General features: G+C 44.6%; 1 protein-coding gene across 3 annotated transcripts in view; it reads right to left on the bottom strand.

Moving 5' to 3' along the window:
* PIK3CG (phosphatidylinositol-4,5-bisphosphate 3-kinase catalytic subunit gamma) overlaps positions 1 to 8,217 on the bottom strand; it is a 55,221-nt gene extending 47,004 nt beyond the window's left edge. For 2 of the 3 annotated variants that reach the window (XM_066591943.1, XM_066591944.1), the window contains exon 1: positions 7,910 to 8,102. The gene's annotated coding sequence lies outside the window, so the exon portion shown is untranslated. Of the gene's footprint in view, positions 1 to 7,909; positions 8,103 to 8,151 lie in introns of those variants that run through there. The other variant, XM_066591941.1, reaches the window with a different exon arrangement.
* Positions 8,218 to 26,713: the final 18,496 nt, after the last annotated feature.

The raw sequence follows: 26,713 nt of genomic DNA on the forward strand, positions 1-26,713 counted from the left end.
CAATTCCGCCTCCAAAACAGAGTCAAAATCCACAACTTTTGATGTGGCAGCTGATTTCAGGGGATACAGCGCTCACCTCTGCAGTCTTTAGCTGTGATTGCACTCCTTTCACCCGGTACCCAGCAGCCTGCACCGAGCGTAGCGCCACTAGTCAAGTGATACCATCACACTAATGTTTTGCCTCCGTTAACCCTGTCTGTTCGTTTTTGGAGTAGAGAAGAGTAAATAAAACTGAAATAGACCACTTTCAAATTAATCTATTTTAGCTCCATATTTGGTCCATGTTCTGCAGACAGTAAGGCCGGCTTCACACGGCCGTGACGGGCTCCGCCGCGGAATTCCGCGGCGGAGCCCGTCACGGCGCCCCCCAGAGACCCCAATACTTACCTGCGGATCCGGCGTCCTACGTCCCGCATGACGCTTCGGCGCGCATGCGCAATAGAGCGCGTGACGGGCCGGCCGCGTCATATGACACGCCCACAGTGTCACATGACGCACCAGCCGCGTCATATGACATGGCTGGCGGTAGGCGGGAAAGCAGTTTCACGCTATCTTCCGCTGTAGCACAGCGGAAGATAGCGTGACGGACGGCTTTCATTGACTGCAATGGAAGCCGTGCGCGCGTACACCGGCGGCAAATAGAGCATGCCGTGGGTGAGGACGGGTGGTTTTACGGTGCGGAATTCAACGGTGGAATTCCGCACCGTAAGCATTGTGCTATTAGGTTCAATAGAACCTAATAGCTGCGGGCAACGCAGCGGAAATCCGTCCGTGGGAAGGAGCCCTAATACAGAGTTAATGTAAATCGATGCATCTATTTACATTGCTGTATTTTTCAAACTTTTTTAATTTTATTTATTTTTTTGGTTTTTATAACTCTTTTTTATTAGGTTTTATAAATAGTACAAAGTACAAATGACAATAACATAGACATTTCACAGCATATTGAAGAAAGGCATGTGACAATCAGTATCACTTGCTTGTATAGTCATACAATTCTCCATCATTGTGTAAAGCCAACTAGGACTAGTACATTGCCTTTAGACTATAGAGACTAGGTGGAAGTCTGTTATATCATGTCACTCCCGTTATCGTCCCGTGCTGCTATGAAATATTCATATACTTAAGCCGACTAACTAACCTTCCGGGCACCGAAGTCACTCTACCCCTCTCTGCACTCGATATTATACATGAATATTGGTGTTCTAAATCGAAAATTTGCTTGTTATTGGTATGACGTTTGTATCACAACCTTCGGTAAGTTATCTATCGCTGTTTGTTGATTTTTTTTTTTAAGACAGTTCTTGTGTATCTGCTTCCATATTGCTGTTTTTTTCGATTGGGCAAATACTGGTGAATATACTGATGACATACACTTCTACTATGTCATCTGGAATACATCCATTGTACAGATCCATATTACGGACGTGTTTCCATACGCTCGTCTGAAACTGCCCATAAATGTCTGCTAAATTAGTTATTCCAGTAAAAAAACTAAAACAAAATAGAACTGACACAAACGGAAAGCATTCAGTTTTTTTAAAAACCCATTGCAATCAATGGGGAAAAAAACGGAAACAGAGGCCAAACACTAATGTGAATTTAGCCTCCATCATACAAGGCATTAGGAGTGAGGTGACTATGGCTTTTTCATATTCTTCCAGAACTTTGAGGTGCCTTCATAATGTTTTCCTGGACAACCCTTTCTGTGAAATATTTTTGTTATACATCTAGCCTGAGCTCCCAATAAGTCTGGATTGGTTTGCCACTATCCATAGTACCAAAGCATAATAGAAGATCTTATAATACTAGCTATGTGTCCAGTCCTGATGCGGGCACAGATTTCAACAATGAAGGGCACAAGCTGAGCATGTTGGGCTGTTCACATCCCATTTCCGCTATCCACCCAACGTATATATTTGTATATCAATAGAAGTATTCCTTGACCGACCCACATACTTCGTTGGGCCAAATGTCATTCAAAAGAGTACATGCTTGAGTACGGTAAGTTTGTCTTTCTACCCGTTTCTCTACTTTTTTGGTGGATAGAATATGCATGATTTCCACAATTTTCTTACATAGATTTCAAAGGGTGACGTATGGAAACTTAATGCTTTACACTTGCATATATTTGACATATGCATTTAAAATTCCTTTTTGGTTCAAGCAAAGGAAAAAAGTTATAACCCCAAGCATATGAAAAAAAATTAATTGCAAAGAGGTACACAAACTGATTTTGGTTCATAGTATACTACCAAATGTGTGGTGTAAAGAAGGCAAGATTCTATTAGCACGTGCCACTGTGATAAATTTGGCATTTTCTGTCTGTCCAGTCGAACTTTACATTGTCTAATTATATTAGACAGGATTCTTACGTTTGCTCCACGGATTCCACCAAATGTGGTCAGTTTACAATTGGTCATATCAGCAATGGTCACATATGAACACCCTTTGAGCATTTTGACAATGATGTGCCATTTTTAACTCTTCAACATGTACCATGTATTTGATAAATTAAGGGTGTGGCTACTAAACTCACTATGGCCGTGCCAAACTTTTATAGACAACCACCATTTCTTAGTGAGGTGAGATGGTGCTAAAAAAAAAAAGATGTGTCTACTATGCCAAGAGTAGCTCCACATGCATTATGTAGGATCCGCTATTTGATAAATTTGGCATAATTCATTATAGTCAATGGTGTAGCTATAGGGGTCTCAGTGGTCGCAGTTATGACCGGGCCCCTAAGCTAGAAGCCCAGCCCTTTTGCCATACTAATGCTGCTCTGAACTCCTCCTGCTCTGCGTAACAACACCTTGGTGGCCCATTCCCTGCAATGTAGTGTGACTCCACACCAGGCACAGACAGGGCTGTATTCTGCCCCATGTGCAGGACCAACTATGGCCAGCTTCCCCTCTGCTCCACTGCTGCATCTATAGAGACAGTGAAGCAGCTCCATGAGAATGAATATGATCAGGACCTGCAACCTCATCATGGACGCCTCCTCCCAAGCAATGAGCCATTATCTCAGCTTGATAATGAAGTTACCATATTGTGTTGAAAAAGTAATGATTGGCATTTCCTTATAACACTGGTAATTCGTATCATAGGCGGATGATATAAGGCGTTTCTGCTTTTATGTAACACAACATTAGTTGCCCGCCGTAGTGAACATTTAGGGTAACCACGTGATATGAACCTTCTCTTAGTTTCAGTTACATTCCGTTCATATATGGCATTACTCGAACAAGCACGTTTAATTCTTGTAAGTTCATCCACTGGAATTTATTCTAAAGTAAGTTTCTGGTAATTGCTTCTTGCATATAATGTAGAGGGTGGGCCATGGAAAGGTAGCCTGCCTCCGACAATACTGCAGCAGGGAGAACAAGAAGTGGATTGCTTTTTCCAAAACTTTTATTGCTTTACCCATGTTATAGCAGATGCTGGAAGTGGTCCATGTTCACTTCTATGCACCTGTGGGCACCTCGCAACATGTTGGCTGATACTGCCTGCAGCTCTTCAGTGTTGATCCTGAGGATAGTGTTTGTGATGCTTTCCGTGAGTTCATCCAGAGTATGCAGATTATTGGTGTACACTTTCTGCTTTAAATTTCCCCAGAGATAGAAATCGCATATGGACAAATCCAGGGAATGTAGTGACCATAACCCCTTGTTCACAGTTCGCTTCTCCGTAAACAGCTCATGACACTGTGCCAGTAAGTGTGGCATGCTGCCCCATCTTGTTGGAAAAAGCCGTACATCCATTCTTCTAGTTTCAGTTGGTCTTAAAAAAGTTCAAACATGTCCAAATAACCTACCATATTCACAGCTGATTCAAGAAAATTAGGCCCACTACTTGTGTTTCTGGCACCGCGCATCAATTTCCTGGTCCTGCAGTGGTGTTTTGTGAGTCTGGTGGGGATTTCTATTAGACCAGTACCTCATATTCTGTGAATCCAAGTAATCTGATAAATAAAACCATGTTTTGCCCATTAAAAAATACAAGCAATGGCTCCAAGCCCTCTAGCAATCACAGTTAACAACCGCGTACGTCTTTAGTGTTGTTGATCTCTTTTAGTTCTGGCACACACTTTCTGGTATGGCTTCAGGTTCAGAGAATTCAGCCCTCGCTGACATATCTTTTGTGATACTCCAACTACTGGGACACCGAGGGCTATTTTTTCTTCACACCGCTGTGGATCGCTTTGGATATCTGTACTGATGGAGAACTCGGTTTCTTCATGTTTGTGACATACCCGGTTTGGCGCCATTTCTGAACCAGGGTTTGAATACAACATTTAGCAGGTGGTTTTGTAGCAGGGTACTTGTTGACGAAGTCTTCTTGTATTTCCTTAATTGTTGCGCTTCACACATAGCCTTCCACAATAACTATTCGCTATTGCAGGGAGAACACCAGGGGGCAGATTTATGAAAGCTGCCTTAAAGAACTTATGTCTTTGTTGCCCATAGCAACCAACTACAGCGCATTTCATTTCCTATGATGCCAAGGTAAAATGAAAGGATCTGAGTTGTCATAGGTGAAGGACTGGCTGTCGGCTCATTATCATATAGCAAGACTCCCTTTTCTATCACTTAATGGGTGGTGATAAAAAGAAGGGCTTGCCTAATTATTATAATGGGCCAACAGCTTGTCCCTCACCTAGGACGTCGCCAACACCAGCCGGCCTTTAATCACAGTAGGGTGATACTATCAGTCAGGGTACAGCGATATTTATTAGTCATGGTACGGTCCAATCAGTCACGGTACGGTAGTATTATTTAGTCACTGTATGGGAGAATTATCTAGACAGTATGATGATCTTAGAGCTCATTCACACAGAAATCATGTCTGTCAGTATGAGGGTTTAAACAGATGGGCGCATACGCCAATACACTCACCGCCGCTGGTGTAACTATAGGGGATGCGGTTGTCCCCAGGCCTAAAAGCCTTAGGGGGCCCATAAGGCCTCTTTTCTCCATATAAGAAGCCCAGTACTATGAATAAAGCATTATAGTTGGGGGCCCTGTTACAGATTCTGCATTGGGGCCCAGAAGCTTCAAGTTACGCCTCTGTGAAACGCTACGAAGCGTATTGACGCATGAACTGTTTTTTTCCCCTTACAATTCAAGCTATTAAGAACGAGTTAGAAAAAAAAGTGGGCAGATGGTAGTTTTTCTACATGCGAGAAAGATAAGGTAGAACCTATCATTTCTCACGTGTACTATTAATGCCCGACAATCCTGCCAGTGAGAAAGAAACCATTGAAATCATTCGTTATGTCTTGTCCCATTTTACAGTCGTGATAATCACACCCATCTGTTCAAGCCCTTACATCCATATTCTCTACGGACATAATATGGACAGCATACAAAACCAATTGATTATATAGATAGTCCCCGACTTGCGAACGTTCGAGTTACGAACTTCACAAGTTAGTCACAGATATAGAATTTAAAATGAGAATTTTATTAGAAATTATTTAAAAAGTCAAGGCCTACTAACGAAAAACAATTACATAAAACATATAGTAACAGGACAGACAGATACGCAACAGGGGGATCCTGGGAAGGGTAAGGGAGTGAGAGATATGTCAACAACTCCCCAAATCTTCCCCAAAGTCGACAAGAGTCACTTATATTTAGTAGATGGAACCGTAGCCTCTATCCAGGTAAGTGTATAGCACTTAGGCTGTTGTGTGGTTTGTATATGCTCAAAAAGGAGACAGTTATTCAATAAGGATATATATGTGGTACGAATCAAACAGCCTGTTTTGTTTGGGACTCTTGTGATTTTAATATTTGAACCGGTGTCATTTGGTGCATTATTTACACTTTATCATTTAGTGCATTGTTTGCACTCTTTGCACAGTTTCTGTTTTGATAACTCTTCAAACCAGTATAATAGAAACTTTTCGGTTGATATAGCTTATGCTCTATATTGCTATTGTTCATACAACTTATGCTCTTCAGCTGATATGACTTTTGCTCGACGCGTTTCTCTATCGGAATAGCCGATAGTTCATCAGGAGCCGGACAGCAATAAGCCCTTGAGTAAGCAAAAAAGAATTTTCTATCAGAGATGATCACCAGATTGATGGTTAAAATACGCCTGTCACTATTCAATTAAAGAAATCCTCCAAGTTGCCTCATTTATATATAGTGCTTGAACCCTACCGATAGTTTGGGTCCCCAGCGTGCTCTAATCATTCAGGATCCAGAGATAATTACAACTGGATCTTTTTGGCTCGCAGCTAGACACTGAGATCAGCCTATAAGTGTAACTCTGGTATAGAGTATAGTAGCTGTGCACCGTGTGCGTCATGTGAAAACGATGCACATGCGGGGAACAGTACCCCAATTCAGCCTATAAGCTACTAGTAACTGCCACAATGGCAAAATGCAATTTTAAGCTAACTAGACGGCTTGCATTAATAGGACAGAGTCAGCTATAATAGTCTGTAGAGCGAGGGAGAGAAAATAGAGCAAGGCAAAGAGGAGTGCTAGGAGTAATCTCCAGGAGCGCCTGCTGGTGGTCGACTCTTGTCGACTTTGGGGAAGATTTGGGGAGTTGTTGACCTATCTCTCACTCCCTTACCCTTCCCAGGATCCCCCTGTTGCGTATCTGTCTGTCCTGTTACTATATGTTTTATGTAATTGTTTTTCGTTAGTAGGCCTTGACTTTTTAAATAATTTCTAATAAAATTCTCATTTTAAATTCTGTATCTGTGACGGCCTTAGTTTTGACTATATAGATATCTCATACCACTGTGATTTGTGAACTTCACAAGATGCGAACAATCTGTCCTGCACAGTATGATGCTATGCTATGGCATTACATCCTACAGTGCAGGGACCGGGCAGGCTTCTAACAAGCCTGATAGAAGCCTGTCCGGTCAGATCGCGGTTGCTAGGCAGCCGGGGGCCTCCTGAAAGGCCCTAGGGCTGTCTATGCAGAGCGCCTAGCAAGCCGTGCACTTGATAGGCACTCTGCATAGGCAGCCCTGAGGCCTTTCAAGAGGTCCCCGGCTGCCTAGCAACCGCACAGCGTCCTGCGATCTCATCATGGGACGCTGTACGGGCCCCCTGAATGTCGGGTGCAGGCTGTTTCTTACAGCCGGCACCCGGCGGCAGCAGTTCCGACGAGCCCTGCGCCGCTCCTCGGAACTGTTAACACTTTAAATACCGCTGTCAGCGGTATTTAAAGTGTTGACAGTCCGACGAGCGGTGTAGCTTGTCGTAACTGCAGCCGCCGGGTGTCCGCTGTAATATAAGCCGGCACCCGACATTGTATGGAGCGGGATCCACCCGCGATCCCGCTCCATACAAACATTTGTTCAGACTTGCAGACAAATGTACTTGCGAACAGGTTCCTGGAACGGAACCTGTTCGCAAGTAGGGGACCATCTGTATTGGTGTATTCGGACATGTATTTTTTTCTGCACTTTAAAAAAAAAAAAAAATAAATTTCAGCATGTCCTTTTTAGGTCCTTATCAGGAACTGAAATTCCCACTAAAAGTCCCGTGGATTGCATGAAAATAAAGCGCATGCACAGCTGCATGCGGATTCACTGCATTTTCTACGCACGTTGCCAGAGGAAGTAAGAAAAAAAGCGACATCAATCGTGCATTTTTTTTGAGCACGTGAAAACGTAGTAAATATGAACATAAAGAAACGTAGATCTGCGCCAAATCCGCTCACACACGCAGTGAAAACTGTGTTTTTTACTAAACAGAATTGCACGTGCCGTGTGAATGAGGCCTTAGTCACGGTGTGGTGCTAAACGTTCGCACCAGGGCCCCCCCATCCTTTAGTTTACCCCTTATTATTGTACTCAACTGCTTTTATTCTTTGGCATGCAGAGTTCCAAGAATGTAGGAAACTTCTAAGTACAGAGCCTGCTGACCCTACTAACCTGCCATGTTCACCCCTAACCCAGAGGGCAGGGGGTCAGTGACCTGCTCACACAGCTGCACACGTGACGTAACAGCATCAGTGCACCGCTGACGTCACCGCCGGGAAACACTTGCTGTGTTGTCACTCCGCCTTGGCCGCCGGGGACAGCAGGCCTCGTCCGCCGCTGAGTGACAGCACTGCCCCCACACAAGAGGGGGCTGACGGGGGAGACTGCAGACAACCCCCGCCCCATCTACTCACCAGATCCTCCGCTCAGCCGCCTCTGCCCGTCGTGCTTTCTGCTCACTTCTTCCGCCGCTGTGAATATGATTCTAGAGTTAGGCTGGGACAATGGCGCCACCTAGTGGACGCTACACATTTAGTTATCATATGGGGAATGGAAAGCACCAAATATTCCCAGCGTCTTCATCAGCCCATAACTACAGAAGGAGTAGAACAAGTGCTTCTCGGCAAAAAAAAAGGGGTACAATAACGTAGTTTATGTAGTGAAAGTCCAAGGAGACATCAGAACGCGTCAGAATACAAAAATGGCAAAGAACTACATCTCTTAGGCCGGATTCACGCAAACGTATTTGCGCAACAGAAAATTTGCACGCACAATACACAGAAAATAAAACCTGTTGATTTTATAGTTTATTCTCATATTTTGCATGCGCAATTCTGTTGCATAAAAATGACAGAATGTTCTATTTTCTTTAGATAAAAATTCTTTATATATGAAATTTGGGTTGGATACAGAAAAAAAGGGGGAGGAGCACACCAAAATACTGCCATCAGCAAACTCGTACAGAACAATGTGTGAAAGGAAGGAAAGAGAATGTTTTGCACTCATGAAACTAATGGCCATTTGAATGGCTGAGCATTGGCGCATGTTTTTTTTTGACGCACACAATTGTGCACAATTTGCACACACAAAAAATACAGTAAAATACACCGATGTGTGTGCAAATACGCAACACCCATTTTTCACAAAAATGCAACACAAAAACGTGCAAATACACTTAGGCCGCTCTCACACAGGCGCTTGGCAAAACACTGCGATTTCGATGCTTTGCCGCTATTTTTCTTTTATTTTCAGCCGACAGCGTGGTTTAGCGCACCCCATCATTGTGATGGGTGATGAGGTGTGCTAAACACAGAAACAGAGCAGACAGCTCTCAAAAATCGCAGCGCTGGAAAGCGCCATCCAGCGCCGCGACTGAACATATGTCTGCGAGGCTCGATTGAAATCAATGGGAGCATTATACCGCGATTACCGTGGTGTTCAAAATGCCGCGGTAATCGCTGTAAAAGACGGATGTGTGAGAGTTGCCTTACAGTCATATGAATCCGGCCTTAGCAAGTTACACTACGGGACTACAGATTTCACAGCATTGTTCTCTTCAATGACTGTCTTTGCTTTATTGTTTCCATTAAGTAGGCCTCATTGAGACTTGTGCTCAGACCTCCAGCTGATTGCTGATGTTCACCTCCATCCTCGGAGCCGAGCAACAAAAATACCAGAAGCGTATATGCTTGTGTATATAAACCCTAAGGGCGCCTTCAGACAACCGTATATCAGCTGAGTGCCGATATACGGCGTCCCTCTCTGCAGGGGGAGGAGGCTGGAAGAGCCGGGAGCAGTGCTCTGAGCTCCCGCCCCCTCTCCGCCCCTCTCCACTATTTGCAATAGGCCTCGCCCCTCCCTTTGCAAGTAGTGGTGAGGGGCGAAGAGGAGGCGGAGCTAAGTGCACTGCTCCTGGCTCTTCCAGTCTCCTCCCCCTGCAGAGAGGGACGCGTCTGAAGGCGCCCTAAGGCTGCATTCCCACGAACGTATATCGGCTCAGTTTTCACGCCGAGCCGAAATACGTCGTCCTCATCTGCAGGGGGGGAGGATGGAAGAGCCAAAAGCAGGAACTGAGCTCCCGCCCCCTCTCTGCCTCCTCTCCGCCCCTCTGCACTATTTGCAATGGGGAGAGGCGGGGTGGGGGTGGGGCTAAGTGTCGAGAATGAGCCCCGCCCCCGCCCCTCCCCATTGCAAATAGTGCAGAGGGGTGGAGAGGGGGCAGAGAGAGGGCGGGAGCTCAGTTCCTGCTCCTGGCTCTTCCACCCCCCCCCTGCAGATGCGGACGAAGTATATATACGTTCTTGTGAATGCAGCCTGAGGCTGTTTTTAGATCAGTGTATTTTTACTCTATATACCATCCGTGTTGAAGGGACTGTAACACGGAGCTAATATGAATCTATAGGGCTAATCATATGGCTGTATTTTTACAGCCGTTTTTCAAAAACATAACAAGCTCTATTTTTTGTGGATTTGCCTGAGAATTTGTATTCTTTTCTATTGGGCAAATACAGATTAGTATTCGTCCAATAGAAAATAATTAAAATATGGAGTAAAATCCAGATTAAAAATTGATGACATACGGATGTAATATTGATGTATATTACGGGCATATTTTTATACACTCGTCTGAAAACACCTTGAAGAGATTTGCTTCTCCCAGTGTCCAAACCGCAAATGCACTCTAATTAAAGCAGCTGGGACAGATGAAGAAATAGGGTGTAGGAGAGACATGGAGGCAGCCACTCCTCCAGAGATGCAAGTGCAACAGAAAACAAGCTACATCAGCACTTCCTACATGTAAATCCAATGCCATTAAAACCATGGCTGCAACAATATAGAAGCAAAAGCCCCCCCTTCAGATCTCTGGGATCTTTCACACGGAACAGGATTATTCTGCAGCGGAATTTGACTCCGCGTAAATCTGCAAAAAAGCTCTTCAGCTCTAAATGTGGGTTTTGAAGTGGAATTCCTGCAGAATTAAGCCATTTTCAATTCTGCATTATAATCCAGACTTTAGACATGCAGATTTCTCCCTGCAGCATTTTAATAATTTTTCAACCATATGTTCTGCCCACAGAGACCGTGTATGGCTGCGTATGGCACTGCGCATGACCGTGTATCACACACAGACGGACATGCGCTATGTGAGGCCTCCCTTTCTTCAACACGACGTTTACTGCGGTTTCAGCAGTGTTGTCGTCAAGCTAAGAGTCAGACAATCCCAGCCAGTGCATCTAGGAGGCGGGGATTTTTAAATCCCTGGGCAGAAGAGTTGAAGAAGACCAATGCTGGGGACCAGGAAGAAGCTGCAGTGGAGCCCCGGATAGCTCTTCTAGGTGAAGTATACTTTTAAAAAAAATGTTCTGCAGTTAGGGCTTATTTTCAAGGTAGGGTTTATATTTCAAGCCCCCCTGAAAATCCTCGCATGTGGTGCTACAAAGTCGCGCAACTTTGTAGCGCCACAAAATCATGATATTGCCGCGAGAAGATGCAGCAATATCGAACGGACTAGCGATGCAATACCGCTGAGATTTTCTCACGGCGATGTGGTGTCGTCTGTGTGAAGGAGGCCTAAAAGTGCAAGGTTCTCCCAATGTGGCAGCTGAGGCCTCATTCAGACGAGCTATTCCTACGGGAGCTAATAAAAAAAAGGATGGGGAGGGAGTTTACCTGCTCCGGCGCTCGTTGAAGAAGACAGCTGGCTCTGTTTAGCTATTTAAGCTAAATAGAACCATTCTGCCGACTGCCAATGTAGCGTCCTTTTCATGAGATGCGGCCATGTGAAAGGACGAGAAAACACTAAGACCTCATGTCCATGGGCAAAAGAATTAAAATCCGCAGCGGATTTTAACTCTTCTCCTGCCCGCGGATCCGCATCCCATAGGGATGTATTGACCACCCGCGGGTAGTTAAATACCCGCGGATGGTCAATAAAAGTGATTTTTTAAAAAATGGAGCATGAGCATGGAGCATGTCCACGGGGAAAATCAGGCCTGTTATGGATTGTCCATGGAGAATCCGTAGCGGGTCCCTCCTACCCCGCGGACGATGGACGTTTTTCCGCAATCATGGCCAGCGTTTTCTCGCCCATTTGCACAGTCGTGAGTGTCGTTTTTAGCGAAAAAATATGTTGCACCCTGGAAAGCCCTTGCTCTGCCTATATAGAGACACCTGTAAGTTTTTTGCAGAGTTGGACCCTGCTAAAATGCCTCCCCCTCCCTTTCTGTGTCCAGCTTCCATAAGAGTCTATGGGAGCCACCGCCGTATATCGGGCGATAGATAGTTCCAGAACTATCTTTTTGCCCACTGTATATGAGTTGTCGAGTTTTTCGGTCACGTATGTTCCATTTTTCATGGGTCGACGTTTTTACGCACCGTATATTCACTCATGTAAACGAATGCATAGTAAACCAATGCCTCAGATGGTCGCGTATATTGGGGCAGTCGTGAAAGGGTTGCCGTTTAGGCGCTCGTGTGAATGAAGTCTTAATCATGCGGTATAAATGACAATGATACAGTTTTTTCTGCGGGTCGGTTCAATTACGACAATACTAAAAATATTAATTTTTTTATGTTTTTCCACTTTTGCACAATAAAAAACCCTTTTTTGAGAAATTTTTGTTATTTTTTCATAGCTGCATTCAAAGTTCCATAACTGTTTTATTTTTCCATGGTCAGAACTCTGTGAAGGCTTGCTTTTTGCATGACGAGTTGTAGTTTTTATTTGTACCATTTTGGGGTGAATATAGCTTTTTATTGCTTTTTTGGGGGAAAGCAAAATGAACAAAATAAGAATTTTGCCTTTTAGTGTTACTTTTTACGATTTTTGCCAATGACATCACAGAGGGAGTGTGCTCCCTCTGTGAGCACCTTACATAACATGATCTACATAGATCGTGGCATGTACGGAGTTAACAGCAGGGATCACTGTTTTTAAGTATCCCAACTGTTGCAGCGGGAGGCCAGCTATAGGTAACAGCCGACTCCCACTGCAGGATGGCAAGGGCTCAGCTTTTGATCCCGTGCCATGCACATGACGTAAGTTTACGTCCTGTTGCATTAAGTACCCACTTGAGTGATGTGACCTGCTTATTGTTAAAAAAAAAGTTTAAGTCTGGTATTGGTAGACTCATTTTAATAGAGATCTTTCACTTTTTGCAGAAATTTTTCCTGTAAGGTTTTACATATGAAAACTCTTGATAATGGCGCAAAATGCTAAAATACTTTCACTTCTTGATTTCAGTTTCAATGTGACAGTAAGGGGATATCCAATATTATTATGGCAAGTGCTCTTTAACATATGGTTAAAGGGTTCTATAGTTTTTATTAACTAAAGGGTTATTGCCATCTTATATATTCAGCGCATATTGCTTCTATAATTTTTGATGGATCACTATTGCGGCTTCTTAAGAGGGGTTGTCCCATGAAAATATTACTTCACATTATATACAACCCAACTTCTAAACATTTTTTGTAATTACACGTATTAAAAACATTTCTATTCCCAGATATTGCAGGACTGGTGTTTGAATAGGGCTACCTGCTGTTTCTATTGAAGGGCCTTTCTGTGTGTGGCCCACCATTTAAGGTGGTCACACCTATTCTGCCCTGCTTTTCTGCAGTAACGCTATCTTAGCGACCTTTCATACGGGACAGAATGCAATGCGTCCTGCTGAACATCTTGTAAAATTTCTTGGTATTTTTTTTATGCAGACTTAAATGCAGAATTACATTTCTTGTATGTTAGAAATCCACAATAACAGTTCCTCAATTCTGCAGCAGTAAGCTTTTCCCCTATGAAATTTAATCTTGCAATTTTGAAGTAAAGACGTGCGGATTTTACCAAGTCGAAATTCAAGCCCCATAGGGATAACACTGAATGACGCTCCGATATCGCTCTCGCAATCCTCCTGAAGCCCTGGATGCGAGGCGTTTTCACAGGGAAACAGCCTCCCATCCCAGCAGGGTTGAAGAAATCCCCTGCTCTGGCTGTCACAGCCACGGCAGGAGATAGTGATTTTCTCTCATTGATTTCAATGGGGCCAGCAGCAACGCCAGCCCCATTGAAGTTAAGGAAACACGATCACTGAAGGAATCCCCTGCTGCAGCTGTCACAGCCACGGCAGGAGATAGTGATCTTTTCCCATTTATTTCAATGGGGCCAGGGCCAGCGGCGTCAACCCATCGAAATCAAGGGAAGATGATCCCGAACCTCTGCTACTGCTGGGACTCCCCACGGCGAGGATTTTCAGGGTGGGGTGGGGGCTTGAAATATAAACCCTACCCCGAAAATAATCCATAACTGTAGGAAATAGAATAAAAAATAATAATACATCACCTTAGAAGCCTGTCATATCAAGTGCATATTCTAGTAGGTCCCCAGCACACTTCTTCAGCTTCTCTTCTGTCTGGGGATTGAAAAATCCCCGCCTCCTGAAACCCCGCTGTGACCAATCAGAGGCAGCGCTCAGCTGTCATTCAATGAATGGCTGTCACAGCAGTGGCAGAGGATTGCGACCATCTCCCATTGATCTCAATAAGGCCAGCACTGCTTCCACCGGCCTCATTGGAAACAATGGGCGAGAACGCAAAAAGAATGGACATGCTGCGATTTTGTTTTCACGCTGCATCGCAAGTGTTAAAGCATCGCACATGTGAATGGAGCCATTGAAGGCCATTCGTTGCATAATTTTACAATTTCTCACAGCCTCGCAGCGCTGGGAAATCGTGCGATTTCATCGCCAGTGTGAAAGCACCCCGAGGGAATGGAGGGGGGTGGGTGGGGGTTTGCACAACCCATGGAGATCAATAAAGCTAAAAAAGAACACTTTTTTCTTGTTTCATTTCAGTTTCCACACTTTAAAAACAAAAAGCCTACATCTTTCCTATCCTATTTTTAGTCCCTAATGAGCATCATTCCTCGGGGTCTGTCCTCGTGGGTGTTTTTTCCTCTTTTTTGCTTTTTCATACGATATTAAATTGAGTTTGGTCTGTAAGATTTCTAGAGCAACCCTTTTAGAGGGTAGTATTGTATTAAACCGAGAGACTTTTATTGAACAGCCACGAGCTGGTGAAAAGTGTATCAAACAGACTCTTATCTTCGCAGTTTTCAAAGTTTTGTTGATATTTTATTTTACTTTATTTTTTCTTGGAGCTGACTCTGTTATATTGTGTGTATTGCAAATTCTCTAATAAAAACAGATTTTGAACTAAAAACAAAAAACCCTGAACTGAGCCATAATACACGTGCAAAAACACCCTACTTCAGTAATCTTTCAACACCACATCTGCCACACAGCTGACATTTGTGTATGCAGATGTCAGCCAGGTGTCAGAAGTGATGAAGGCAAAATGACCAACCCTCCAAGATACTCAACTGAAGGAAGGTCCATTGCTGTAAAAAAATGTTAATGTCTTGTGGTATTAAAGGCAACCTGAACCTGTCTTATCCATAGCGCAAAAGTTACTTCCTCATTAGAACCTCCGGTAGATGTATCCAGTGTCCTGGTCTAGATACGTAGGTATTGCAGATGGAGCTGCAAGTGGTGGATGCAGATTAGGAGGGCGCCTCAATGTTGTAAATGGAGGTGGATGTAGATTCAGAGAGACTGTCATTGGGGGCTGGAAGCCATACCCATACATGTGGTCCATTGTGTAGCCAGATTGGTGTGAAGGCTGTGCAGTCTGCTTTCTATTTCCAAGATAACTGTCTTCATCCAGTTGGCCAAGTAGCCCTTCACTATTCAACTCATAGTGTATCCTTGGATATTCGGTCATGCGTCTCGATTTGAAGACAATGCTCTGTGCAATAGAATCAAAGTCATCTGGTTGATATTCTAGAAGTTTCTTGGCTGTTTCTAAGAGCTCATTTCTTTTCTGCTCCCTTAGCTCTCTTGCATGGTTGGATGGTATTTTGGAGATGGACTTGAGGGATTGATGTGCTGGTCTCCTCTTGGGTGTTGATTTCTTCTGTCTTAATCCTTGTACTTTGTAGAAAATATAAAAAAACACACATTAATTTAGCACATTAATCACTGATGGAAATCATAATATTAGTATACTCTTTGAGGTATTGCTGGGCATTTACTTACACTGTCCAAAGTTGGCTGGCTAGCCTGTGTTCTGCCCATGCAGCTGGGCTTCATGGCACAACTTTTACATCAACCTACTTTCCTGTCAAATGCAGAGATCACCGGTCAGTCATGACTTCCGCACAATGCAGCTTAAATGGCAATCACCTTCCTGTTTAAGGGAGCTGGGAATCCTCCCTCTTTGCCTCGTGCTTTTGCCTGTGTGTGTTTTGTCCATTTCCTTCCAGTCTGTGCATCGTTCCGGTCTCTGTGGTAAGTCAGTCCTGTTCTGTGTGCCTTATATTCAGTACTTTGACCCTGTGTCCTGTCAGGGATAGTTAGCCCTGAGATTCAAGCACGGGGCCGATCTTATTAGGATGCCTACCCTGCTTTTAGACAGGGGTCTTCCCATCCTCCTGATTTGCTAAGGGCAAGATTCCCCGTTTGAGATTGCCTTGCAGCATTTAATCTGATCTCTGGGGTCAGTTGCCAGCCACACTCGGTCTGGTGCAAAAGCCAGGCTGGTTGGTTAGCACAGTGGGTCCACTTCCGCTATCTGTAACACTATGTGGAAACGTTAAAACTTTTTTATATTCTTTCAACAGCCAAACACATACTTCCATAAACAAAGAGCATGTTTTTTTTCCCTCTCCCTTCACAGAAAAGCTCCCTAAGGCCGGCTGCACACGGCTGTGACGGGCTCCGCCGCGAAATTCCGCGGTGGAGCCCGTCACGGCGCCCCCCAGAGACCCCCAAACTTACCTGCGGATCCGGCGTCCTCGCTCCCGCATGACGCGTCATGTGACACGCCGGCTACGTCACATGACACAGCTACAGCGGAAGATAGCGTGAACGGACGGCTTCCATTGACTGCAATGGAAGCCGTCCGCGCGTACACCCGCGGCAAATAGAGCATGCCGCGGGTGAGGACGGGTGAATTCACGGTGCGGAATTCTGTGGTGGAATTCCGCACCGTGAGCACTGAGCTATTAGGTTTAATAGAACCTAATAGCTGCGGGCAAGGCAGCAGATTTCCGCCGCGAATTATGCGGTGGAAATCCGTCCGTGGGAAGGAGGCCTAAAACGATAACTTTATTAATAAGGTAAAATTGGAGCTACAGGACAAAGAAGACCAACACAGCAAGGAGTACACAAACCACACATAGGTAGAAGCCAATGGTATATTTTACACTGCTCAACAAGAGGATAATATTTCCATCCTTCCAATCATATGAAGAAGGAGAATTTAAAGTGTAAAAGGAACAATCTTTTTTAGTATGAGCGAGTGGAGCCAAAACATCCACTCTGACCAGTATTATAATAAATCTGTATCCTTGGATGTTTATCAAAAAAGCCCCAAATAACACTCCCAAACTAAAATGGTCACCCAAAGGGTGACAACTAAGAATTATTATTCAACTCTAGATCAAAGGATAGTAAACTAGGATGATAATTCCCAGCCAAAATTTAGGATTAATTCTGACAGTTCATGGTTACTTCTGATAAATCTGAATCTATAATCCAGACTCGCCTATTATTAATAGTACACTCAATACTCAATCATGATTTAGAGTAGGTTCTAACAGTTCCTATTTCTTTCTGATAACTAAAGATCTCGTTCTGAAAGATTTCTTATACTCTCTGAATATTTAGGATCTAAAATACAAATTTATCTAGTATCAGAAGTACACTAGGATGGCTAGTGATCAAAGAAAAAGTGGCTGAACACGGTTCCCTAGGAAGACCCTAGTTCTTCAGGTGCTTGGTGCCAATAAACATTACACAGTGGGATTCGGTGAAAATAGATGTTCAGATGCACAACACCTGAAAAAGGTGTCCTATCAAAGAAATAAAAATAATTCAGAGATGCATTATAGTACCCAGTGTAACAGCTTGCCTAAAATTCCCTAAAATAAGGATGTAACTGGCATAGATTGCTCATGTAAACCAACCTGGTTGCAAAATGATCACACCAGAGGACATAAACCGATGGTAAAAAGAGAAACAGCAGATATAAAAGCTCTTCATGGAATCGTCAATGAGAACCACTCTGCTGGACACTGATTTTTTTCCCTTGCATATATCCTTGCCCACCTGAAGAAACAATGGTCTGCCAACAATCAATGACATACAATACCAAAGGCTTTCTTCACATTAATGCTCACACAGCTGAGCAAACAAACAACCAGTTATCTTTAGGTTTAAATCCTACCAAACAACCAAGAGAACGAGTGAAATAGCGAGAAATGTAAACAATTATCGTTACATGTAAACAGTCATCTTTTGAAACCAAACAAGTTGTTAGATTCTTCGCTCGTTCAAACGATATCGGCTCGTGTAAGAGACCATTACACTGCCAAGTGAGAGAATGTATGAGCTCTTGCTTTATATCATGTTACTGCAGTATAGGCCATGTTCACATCTGCACTTTCCAGTTCCGTTGTTTGGCTCCATCCTAAAAATCAAGCAAGGGAAAAACTGGAAGCAATGCAGTTGACATGCTGGATCCAAATAGTGCCAGACTGACCTCATTCACCATCATCGGTCCATTTGGCTTCCAGTATGTCAGACGGTATTTTCCCAAACAAAATAGTGCAGCATACTGTACTCTTACCACCAGGATTTCATGCCAAATTTGCACTGCAAGCTCTAAATGGAACTTGTGGCACCGATATGAACATTAGCATAATGCTGGACTCACATGGGTACATCATCATTCCACATCACATGGGAAATTTTTCCACGTGCAACATGTGATGCCAATAGGCTATTGATTTCCCATGGGAGGTGGTAAATTTTCCTTCAATGGAAGTGTTCAAACAAAGGCTGGAGAAATATCTGTCTGGGATGATTTAGTGAATCCTGCACTGAGCAGGGGGTTGGACCCGATGACCCTGGAGGTCCCTTTCAACTCTACTATTCTATGATTCTATTGGGCCACTTACACCTGCATTTTTTTTGTATGCATATTACTGTGTACTCGCATTCAAGAGTTGCACGTGTGGCATGCATGTGATCACGGTTGTGTGAGCCTGGCCTTATGCTGTAATATTGAAGGAGTTTTCTGGGACTTAAAAAGAATTTCATAGGGTTAAAGTTGTATATATATAAAAAAAAAAAATCCATACTCCCCTACTCCAGCAGCCCCCAGTCCACCACTGTAGCCCCGATGCTCACTGCTTGAAACCCAGAAGTCACAAGCTGGCAGTCACATACCGTTTATTGTGCATGTGACCCCTCAGCCAATCACAATTCTTCCATGGCCGCTGAAGCCTGTAATTGGCTGAGTGGTCATATGCACATTGAATAGTACATGATTGTCCGCCTGCCCAGAGAGCTCCTCGACTAGGCAAGTATTTCTTTTACACAACTCTAAGCCTGGTATATTTTTGAAGTCCTGGAACCCCTTTACATTGTCACAAATGTATTGGAGATATGATCGTATTTACCGGGATTGGATGTAGCCTAGTGTCTGTTTAAGTTATTTAATTCTACTTAATAACAGTGCGCACAATTCCCATTGACTCAAAGTACACAAAATCGACAGTGAATTATAACTTTTAGGGAATGCTAAGATGACCAATGATTGGCTGGAATCGGCACATGTGACGGGGGCGGAGCTACGTGATGACGCGTACAAGGGGCGGAGCCAAAACGCCGCTGCTGCCGAGCCGAAGGGAGAAGACCCATCTGCGCAAGCGTGTCTAAAAAAGCAAGAAGACACCGAAATTAGACGGAGCCATGGAGACGGGGACGCCAGCAACGGAGCAGGTAAGTGAATAACTTCTGTATGGCTCATATTTAATGCACGATGTATATTACAAAGTGCATTAATATGGCCATACAGAAGTACTTAACCCCACTTACTTTCGCGAGACAACCCCTTTAAGGCCCATTTAGACGGGATGAATGTAGGGCAAACAATGCCCGACACTCCTCTCTGCACATACTGTGCACCTGCATGGGAGCTAGCATCGCTGGCTCACAGCAGAGAGGCTGGAGGAGATTTCACTCCTCGCTCTCCCCGCCCCTCTCCCTTGACTTAACATAGTGGCTATTCAATACTGAATGGCTGCTATTTACACTGAACGATCAGCATTCAGCTCATCATCCATCGGCCAGCAGGGGGTAGGGAGGCTGCAGGAGTGGCCGATTGCAGCTGTTGCCACCGGGTGTTGGCTGTAATAAACAGCCTGCACCCACAATGTATGAAAAGAGATAGCCACGTGATCTCTCTTCATACATACCCCAATCCCGCAGGACGTAACTGTATGTCCTATAGTGGGAAGGGGTTAATGTGTGGGTGGTGTAAGCTCCCAGTTGGAACCCGCCATCCCATTCCTTTAAATGATGAAAGGATCTACCTGCAGCTTCATTATTTTCCATCTATAATTTATTAGGAAACAAAAAAAACAAAAGAAAACCCCTTTAATCTTACTGCAAACCAGAACTTATCCTATCTGTAGAACTGTCCCTATTCTGAAAACTGCTAATTGGAGGGGAGGGAGAGAAGGGAACCTTGGGAGTTCTGGGAAGGAAGGGAGGTGGGGAGAGACAGAGAAGTAGAAAAAGGAAAGAAAGAGGAAGAGAGAGAAGAAGAGGGAATGAAGAAAAAAAAAGGGGGGGGAGAAGATGAACTTACACATGGTCTTCCTTCCTATCCTTAAGATCACTGACCCAGATCCTGTCTTTGCAGGAATGGTTCTAATCTAACTGCGACTCCCTTCTGGGATCTTGTGTAATTAGGAGTTGTAGATCTTAGGGTATTCCATCGAGTCTCGAAATTCAATCCAGTGAAACCATGTTTTCATGAACTTATCATATTTACCTTTCATTGATGCGGTCAGGTCTTCCATCTCTATTGTCTCCTCTATTACCACAAACTACATTAGGACTGATGGGAGAGCAGTCTGAACCCATAGCCTGCATTCACCAGATGTCGCACCACCGAGCATTTGTATGTTGCCAGTGGTATGTCGCTGTGGTGCAACAGGAACAGCACAGGTAACTTGGGTAGGGTGAAATTTGTGAATTTTGAAGTAATTCTCCACACCTCAGTCCAAAATCTAGTCAATCTTGCGCATTGAAAATATATGCAGCATTGTACCCTGCTCCTCTCCGCATCTCCAACATATCGGGGAGACCGAAGGGAACATGGCATGCAGGCGAGAGGGCACCCTATACCAGCGTGTGCGTATCTTGAACCCTGTCTCCTGGGTTTTGCTAGAAGTAGACGATTTGTGTGTGTCTCAGTTCTGTTGTAAATGACACCAACAGGTCTCTTCCCCATTTAATTAGGTATGATGGTTCTAGTGCCTCTGGTTGGGAAGTAAGCTGTTTGTAAATGTGTAAGAGATTATGTCTGGCTGGGCCCTCAACCATGCACAATTGTTCAAAGGTTTTTTTGGGGCGAATGAAACTTTGGGGGAGGGGGGGTGGGGTGGGGTAGGGACGAAAGAAAGTGATGCGGCCGCCTTATATGCCATGTTGGTAGAGGGGTCAGATCTGTGAGCACACTCAGTTCCTCCACTGACATCCATGACCTATCCTATCATGAAATGACCTGCTCTAAATTTTTTCTTTGCTATCCATCTACTGAAGACCTCTATCTCCAGCCCAGGTGGGAAGGCGGGGTTCCCAAGAATTGGGAAAAATGGAGAGGAGGTGGGGGAGCTATCTGGCCTCTTGTGTACTTTAAGAATTGTCTCCATAGTAGGCCCAATTGTTGGGTGGTGTCTGGCTTCTAGGGGAAGGGTACTCTCTATCCATGGTAATGCTGTTAAGGGCATTGATAGGCTTCTCCTTCTATGACTATCCATTGTTTGGTGTCCCTGTGTCTATGCCAATCCACTACTCTGAGTAGGTGAGATGCTTGGTGGTATGTCTTAACCTCAGGGAGGCCCAACCCACCTTCTGATTTTGGTCTTATCAGTGTGGAGCGGGCTATGCAAGTCGGTTTGTTTGCCCAGATGAATTTGCCTATTAAGGAGTTTTAGTGTCTGAAGAATTGAGATGGCATAGTGATTGGGATGACTTGAAAGAAATACTGGAGTCTATGTAGAATGTTCATTTTAAATAATGCGCATGTCCCCAGCCAAGAAAATAGACCCTTTGTCCAGGCTGTCTAGGTCTAATCTTATTTCATTAAGCAGGCCTGGATAATTAGCTGTGTAAAGATCCTTCGTGTTTGCAGTCAATTTAATGCCCAGGTATTTTATGTGATCATTAGCCCATCGGAAGGAGAAGGACTCCTTCAAATCTGGCACAAGGGGTTTGGCTAGTGATATATTAAGTGCTGCAGACTTTTGACAGTCAATTTTAAAGTTAGAGAGTTGTGCATATCGTTGCAATTCTGCTACTAAGTTGGGGAGTGAGATGCGTGGTGTTGTGAGCATAAATAGAAGGTCATTGGCATATGCGGCTACTTTGTGCATGGTTCTCCTCGACCGTATCCCCAGAATGTCTGGGTTAGCTCGAACATGTCCCAGGAAGGGGGTGATACATTGTTTAATTTTGCCATATTGCCCCCTAGTTATATAGTGAGGAAAAAAACAAAAAATGGAAAGAGTAGTAACATCTATTTATGTTAATAGTCCTCTCTATGCACATCTGTCTTTTGCTATATGAGTAGTCTGCAGTCACCAATCTGAACAGGGTATGTGAAGAGACAAATAATATGACTGTATATATATTTGGCAACCAAATGGCTTGTAAAAAGAATAAACCCTTTAAACTAGTTAGGGATTTTATTGCAGGATGGGGGTGTGCTAGACCATGACTGCCAGAGCCTAAGGGTTATCACTTGAAGGAGACAGTGTGGCTTTTCACACCTAAACCTGATTTTTGCAGCTTTGAAGAACGGGCAGATGGACATCTGTTTACACAAACTCAGGTGCCATCTTGAAGTTAGAAACCTGAGCTGAGAACTGAAAATAATGAAAAAATATTTTGGACAATAAATATTGATTCTCATGTTTAAGGGTGCCTGCACACGAACAGAATTTCCAGCGCGTTATTTTAGGCACATTATGGCCGCCTGCACACGAGCGGAAATCCCGCCGCGGGATTTCCCGCGGGATTTCCGCCGCTGAAGGTTTGCATAGGAGTGCATTAAAATACGCACTCCTATGCAGACGGCCGCGGTTTGGCCGCGCGAAATCTCGCGCGGCAAACAAACCGCGGCATGTCCTAATTTTCTGCGGGGCACGCACTCACCTGGCCGCCGGCTCCGGTCTGCGCATGCGCCGGCTGCGCGGCAGCCGGCACATGAAAGAGCCGGGGCCGCCAGGCGCGGGTGAGTACGCGCTCGTCCCTGCAGGCGCTCGGGTCGGATCGCGCGGCGAGAATTCTCGCTGCCGGATCCGACCCGTTCGTCTGCAGACGGCCTATCTGCCCCAGACCGCAGCCAATATACTCCTATGAGGATCCGCAGTTGTCCCCAGACGGACGGATTTGTATCGCGTTTTTTCACGCGCGTGAAAAAATCTGCGACCTGTTCTAATTTGGGTCGGATTCTGCGCGTGAAGCCTCCAATACAAGTGAATGGGTGCGTTTTTTCACGCAGTACATCCGCAGTGCAGCTGCAGATGGAGTCACTGGTTGCTATGACTACAGGAAGTAGGCATGGTAGGAGGCGTCCCAACACACAGCAGAGCTTCACAGGCAAATTTGTAGAGGGAGATAGGTAGTATTTCTTGCCAATGCAGGATGTAAGAATGCAAAATCTGTAGTAATGAATTCCTCTTGTGAATTTTTTTGCAGTGACTGAAATAAAGTCACGCTGGATAAGCGCCTGAAAAAAGTTACATGGATCAACCATGCCCACAAAGACATCAATAATTTAACGGTGCTCGCACAAGCAAGAGGGACAAAACGGAGTCTGGGTGTTGGTTTTAAGGCCTCCTTCCCACGAAGGGATTTACGCCGCGTAATTCGCGGCGAAAATCCGCTGCGTTGCCCGCTGCTATTAGGCTCTATTGAACCTAATAGCACAATGCTCACGATGCGGAATTCCACCGCGGAATTTCGCACCGTGAAATCTCCCATCCTCACCCGCAGCATGCTCTATTTGCCGCGGGTGTACGCGCTGACGGCTTCCATTGCAGTCAATGGAAGCCGTCCGTTCACGCTATCTCCCGCTGTAACACAGCAGAAGATAGCGTGAAAACGCTTTCCCGCCTACCGCCGCATCATATGACGCGGTCGGCGCATCACGTGACACGGCCGGTTGCGTCATGTGACGCGGTGGGCGTGTCACATGACGTGGCGGCGGTGGGCGGGGAAGCGTCTTCACGCTATCTTCCGCTGGTAAGTATGGGGTCTCTGGGGGGGCGCCGTGACGGGCTTCCTCGCGGAATATTCCGCGGCGGAGCCCGTCACGCTCGTGTGAAGCCGGCCTTAAGCTATTTTCCAAGGAATGGGCAGTTCTCTAGGGGTTGGGTTTACAATAAGGGGTGTCTGCTGGTTTTTCTGCGCGTTTTTTTCCGCAACACATCCGCGTATATCCGCACGTGATTTTCACGCATCCGCACCTATCCGCAAGCACATTTAGGTACCATACGCGCGTGAAAATCCGCTAGCGGAATCCGGAACGCTCGTGTGCAGGCGGCCTAAAGGGAAAGATCCGGGGTTTGAGGTGTGTATCCTTTATTCTACCCCCCAATTAAGCAGAAAGGACTCAGAGAATTGTGTTATTTCTCCCTTTTAATTTGTAACTTTTTGCTTGTATTTGTAGGTGATCTTATCATGTCTCTTTGTGTACATTTTGTAGGCACTGTAAATTATGTCTTAAAGCTTAAAACTAATACATTTGAGTGAGCAGAAATAGAGCAACCCCTAGCAGTTACACCAACATGACATGCTGCAGAATTGTGCAGATGAAAGAGTGCCTATTTAATTTCACCAATAGACACACTGGGTAATTTCAAGTTTGTGGTCCATTTATCATCTTCACCAATAAGCACCAATAACACCAGAGCGACTATTTGTAACAGGGTACTTCTCCTCGTCCTAGCTACAGCCTGTGGTACCCACCAAGGTCCGACATGGGAGACAGTGAGGCAGCATGGAGATCCAATGTCCAGATTCACATGCTACACAATTTTTTTTCTCTATGCCCTGCTCATTTATTTAGGACAGGCCCCGAAACTATTGCAATTTCAGCACAAATACTACATATGACCCCCTTTTACACACTGTGAAATGAATATTGATTATACATTAAACGCCATCAACAAGTACAAGCCAGCCCCACCCTTCACACAAACCACAGCCCTTTAGACAGACGCACCCTGTAAACTGACTCCAGGCCAAAATCCCTGTATACATACCTTTCTCTACACCTTCCCTCTTGATATTTGCAAACTACCACTTTACAGGTAAAGTCCCCTGGTGCAAGCACCGAGTCATGACCGACTCCTAGGGTGACGTCACATTGTGAAGTTTTCTTGGCAGACTGTTTTTGCGGGGTGGTTTGCCATTGCCTTCCCCAGTCATCTTTACCCCCCAGCAAGCTGGATATTCATTTTACCGACCTCGGAAAAATGGAAGGCTGAGTCAACCTTAAGCCGGCTACCTGAACCACTTTACAGACCCCAAACGAAATGTGCAGCTACTTGTTTTTTCCCATTTCTCCACTAAAAAGGATCATGAACAATGATGAACAACTAAAGAGAAGTTTTCAAAGCCCCAAAGGTTAAGGCCTCATGTCCACAGGGAAAATAAGAATTAAAATCCGCAGCATTTTTCCGGCACGCGGATCCACGCCCCATAGGAATGCATTGACCACCCGCGGGTAGATAAATACCCGCGGATGGTAATTAAAAAATTTCTGGAGCATGAAAAAAAATGGACATGCTCCATTTTAGTGCGGATCACGCATGCGGGAGCTCATAGAGCACATAGCTCAATTGATCTCCCGCATGAAAAATAAAAGACAATTACAGTGCACCCGCAGCCTAAATCCGCGTTACAAATCCGCAGCGGATCTGATTTTCCCTGTGGACATGAGGCCTTTAGTAGAGCTTCCCAAGGATTCTTTCAAATATTGTAGCCAATCACTGAAAAAATCAATTGGTAAACTCTGATCCATAAACATTTGACTCGGGCATGACCACTAAATGTGATTCATCTCTCCAGAAACTTTACAGGCAGATACCCTGGAATTGCATGGGCTATTCGGGTGCGAACTAGATACCTAAATAATACCTTGTAAGATGTTTCTAGCTTTAGAGTATTACGAACGCTTTTGTTGGTTCACTCCCAAATCTGAGCCCACTCGTCATCAGTAAGAGCATTGCTTACGTCTGTCTCCCATTTAGATACGTATCTTAGTTGGCACCCAACTAAGGAGGAGTGGCTAAATCATTATAAACTTCCGAACTTTCCAGGTTTCTAGGAGCAGTCGAAGTCTCCTAAGAAGATGGAGATAGTTTTGTGCGTATAATGTGGAGTAATTATTAGTAAGTCGCACTCCTAAATAGTCTAATGATTTCGAAACCCATTGGAATGGGAAGTTTGATTGGAGTTGCGAGACTACATGCGGAGGTAATGATAGGTTAAAGGCTCTGGCTTTGGAATTGTTAATTTGTAAGACAGATAAGGACCCAAACCTGGACATATCCGCCACTAAATTAGGGATGCGAATGTGAGGGGAGGATAGTAACAATAGGATATCATCAACAAACAGACTGATTTTATGTTGTACTGAGGCAATCTTGATCCCTGTGATGTTTGGATTGTTTCGAATTTTCATTGCTAACAGCTCTAGAGCCAATATAAACAGGAGGGGAGATAGGGTATATCCCTGCCTTGTGCCTCTCAGGATTGAGATAGTGTCTGAACAAAAGCTTTTGTATCTGATAAATGCCTTTGGAGAAGAGTATAGTATTTGTAACCATGTTAAAAA

The sequence above is a fragment of the Eleutherodactylus coqui genome, chromosome 2 (genome assembly GCF_035609145.1).
Source record: "Eleutherodactylus coqui strain aEleCoq1 chromosome 2, aEleCoq1.hap1, whole genome shotgun sequence".
Classification (NCBI taxonomy): Eukaryota; Metazoa; Chordata; class Amphibia; order Anura; family Eleutherodactylidae; genus Eleutherodactylus; species Eleutherodactylus coqui.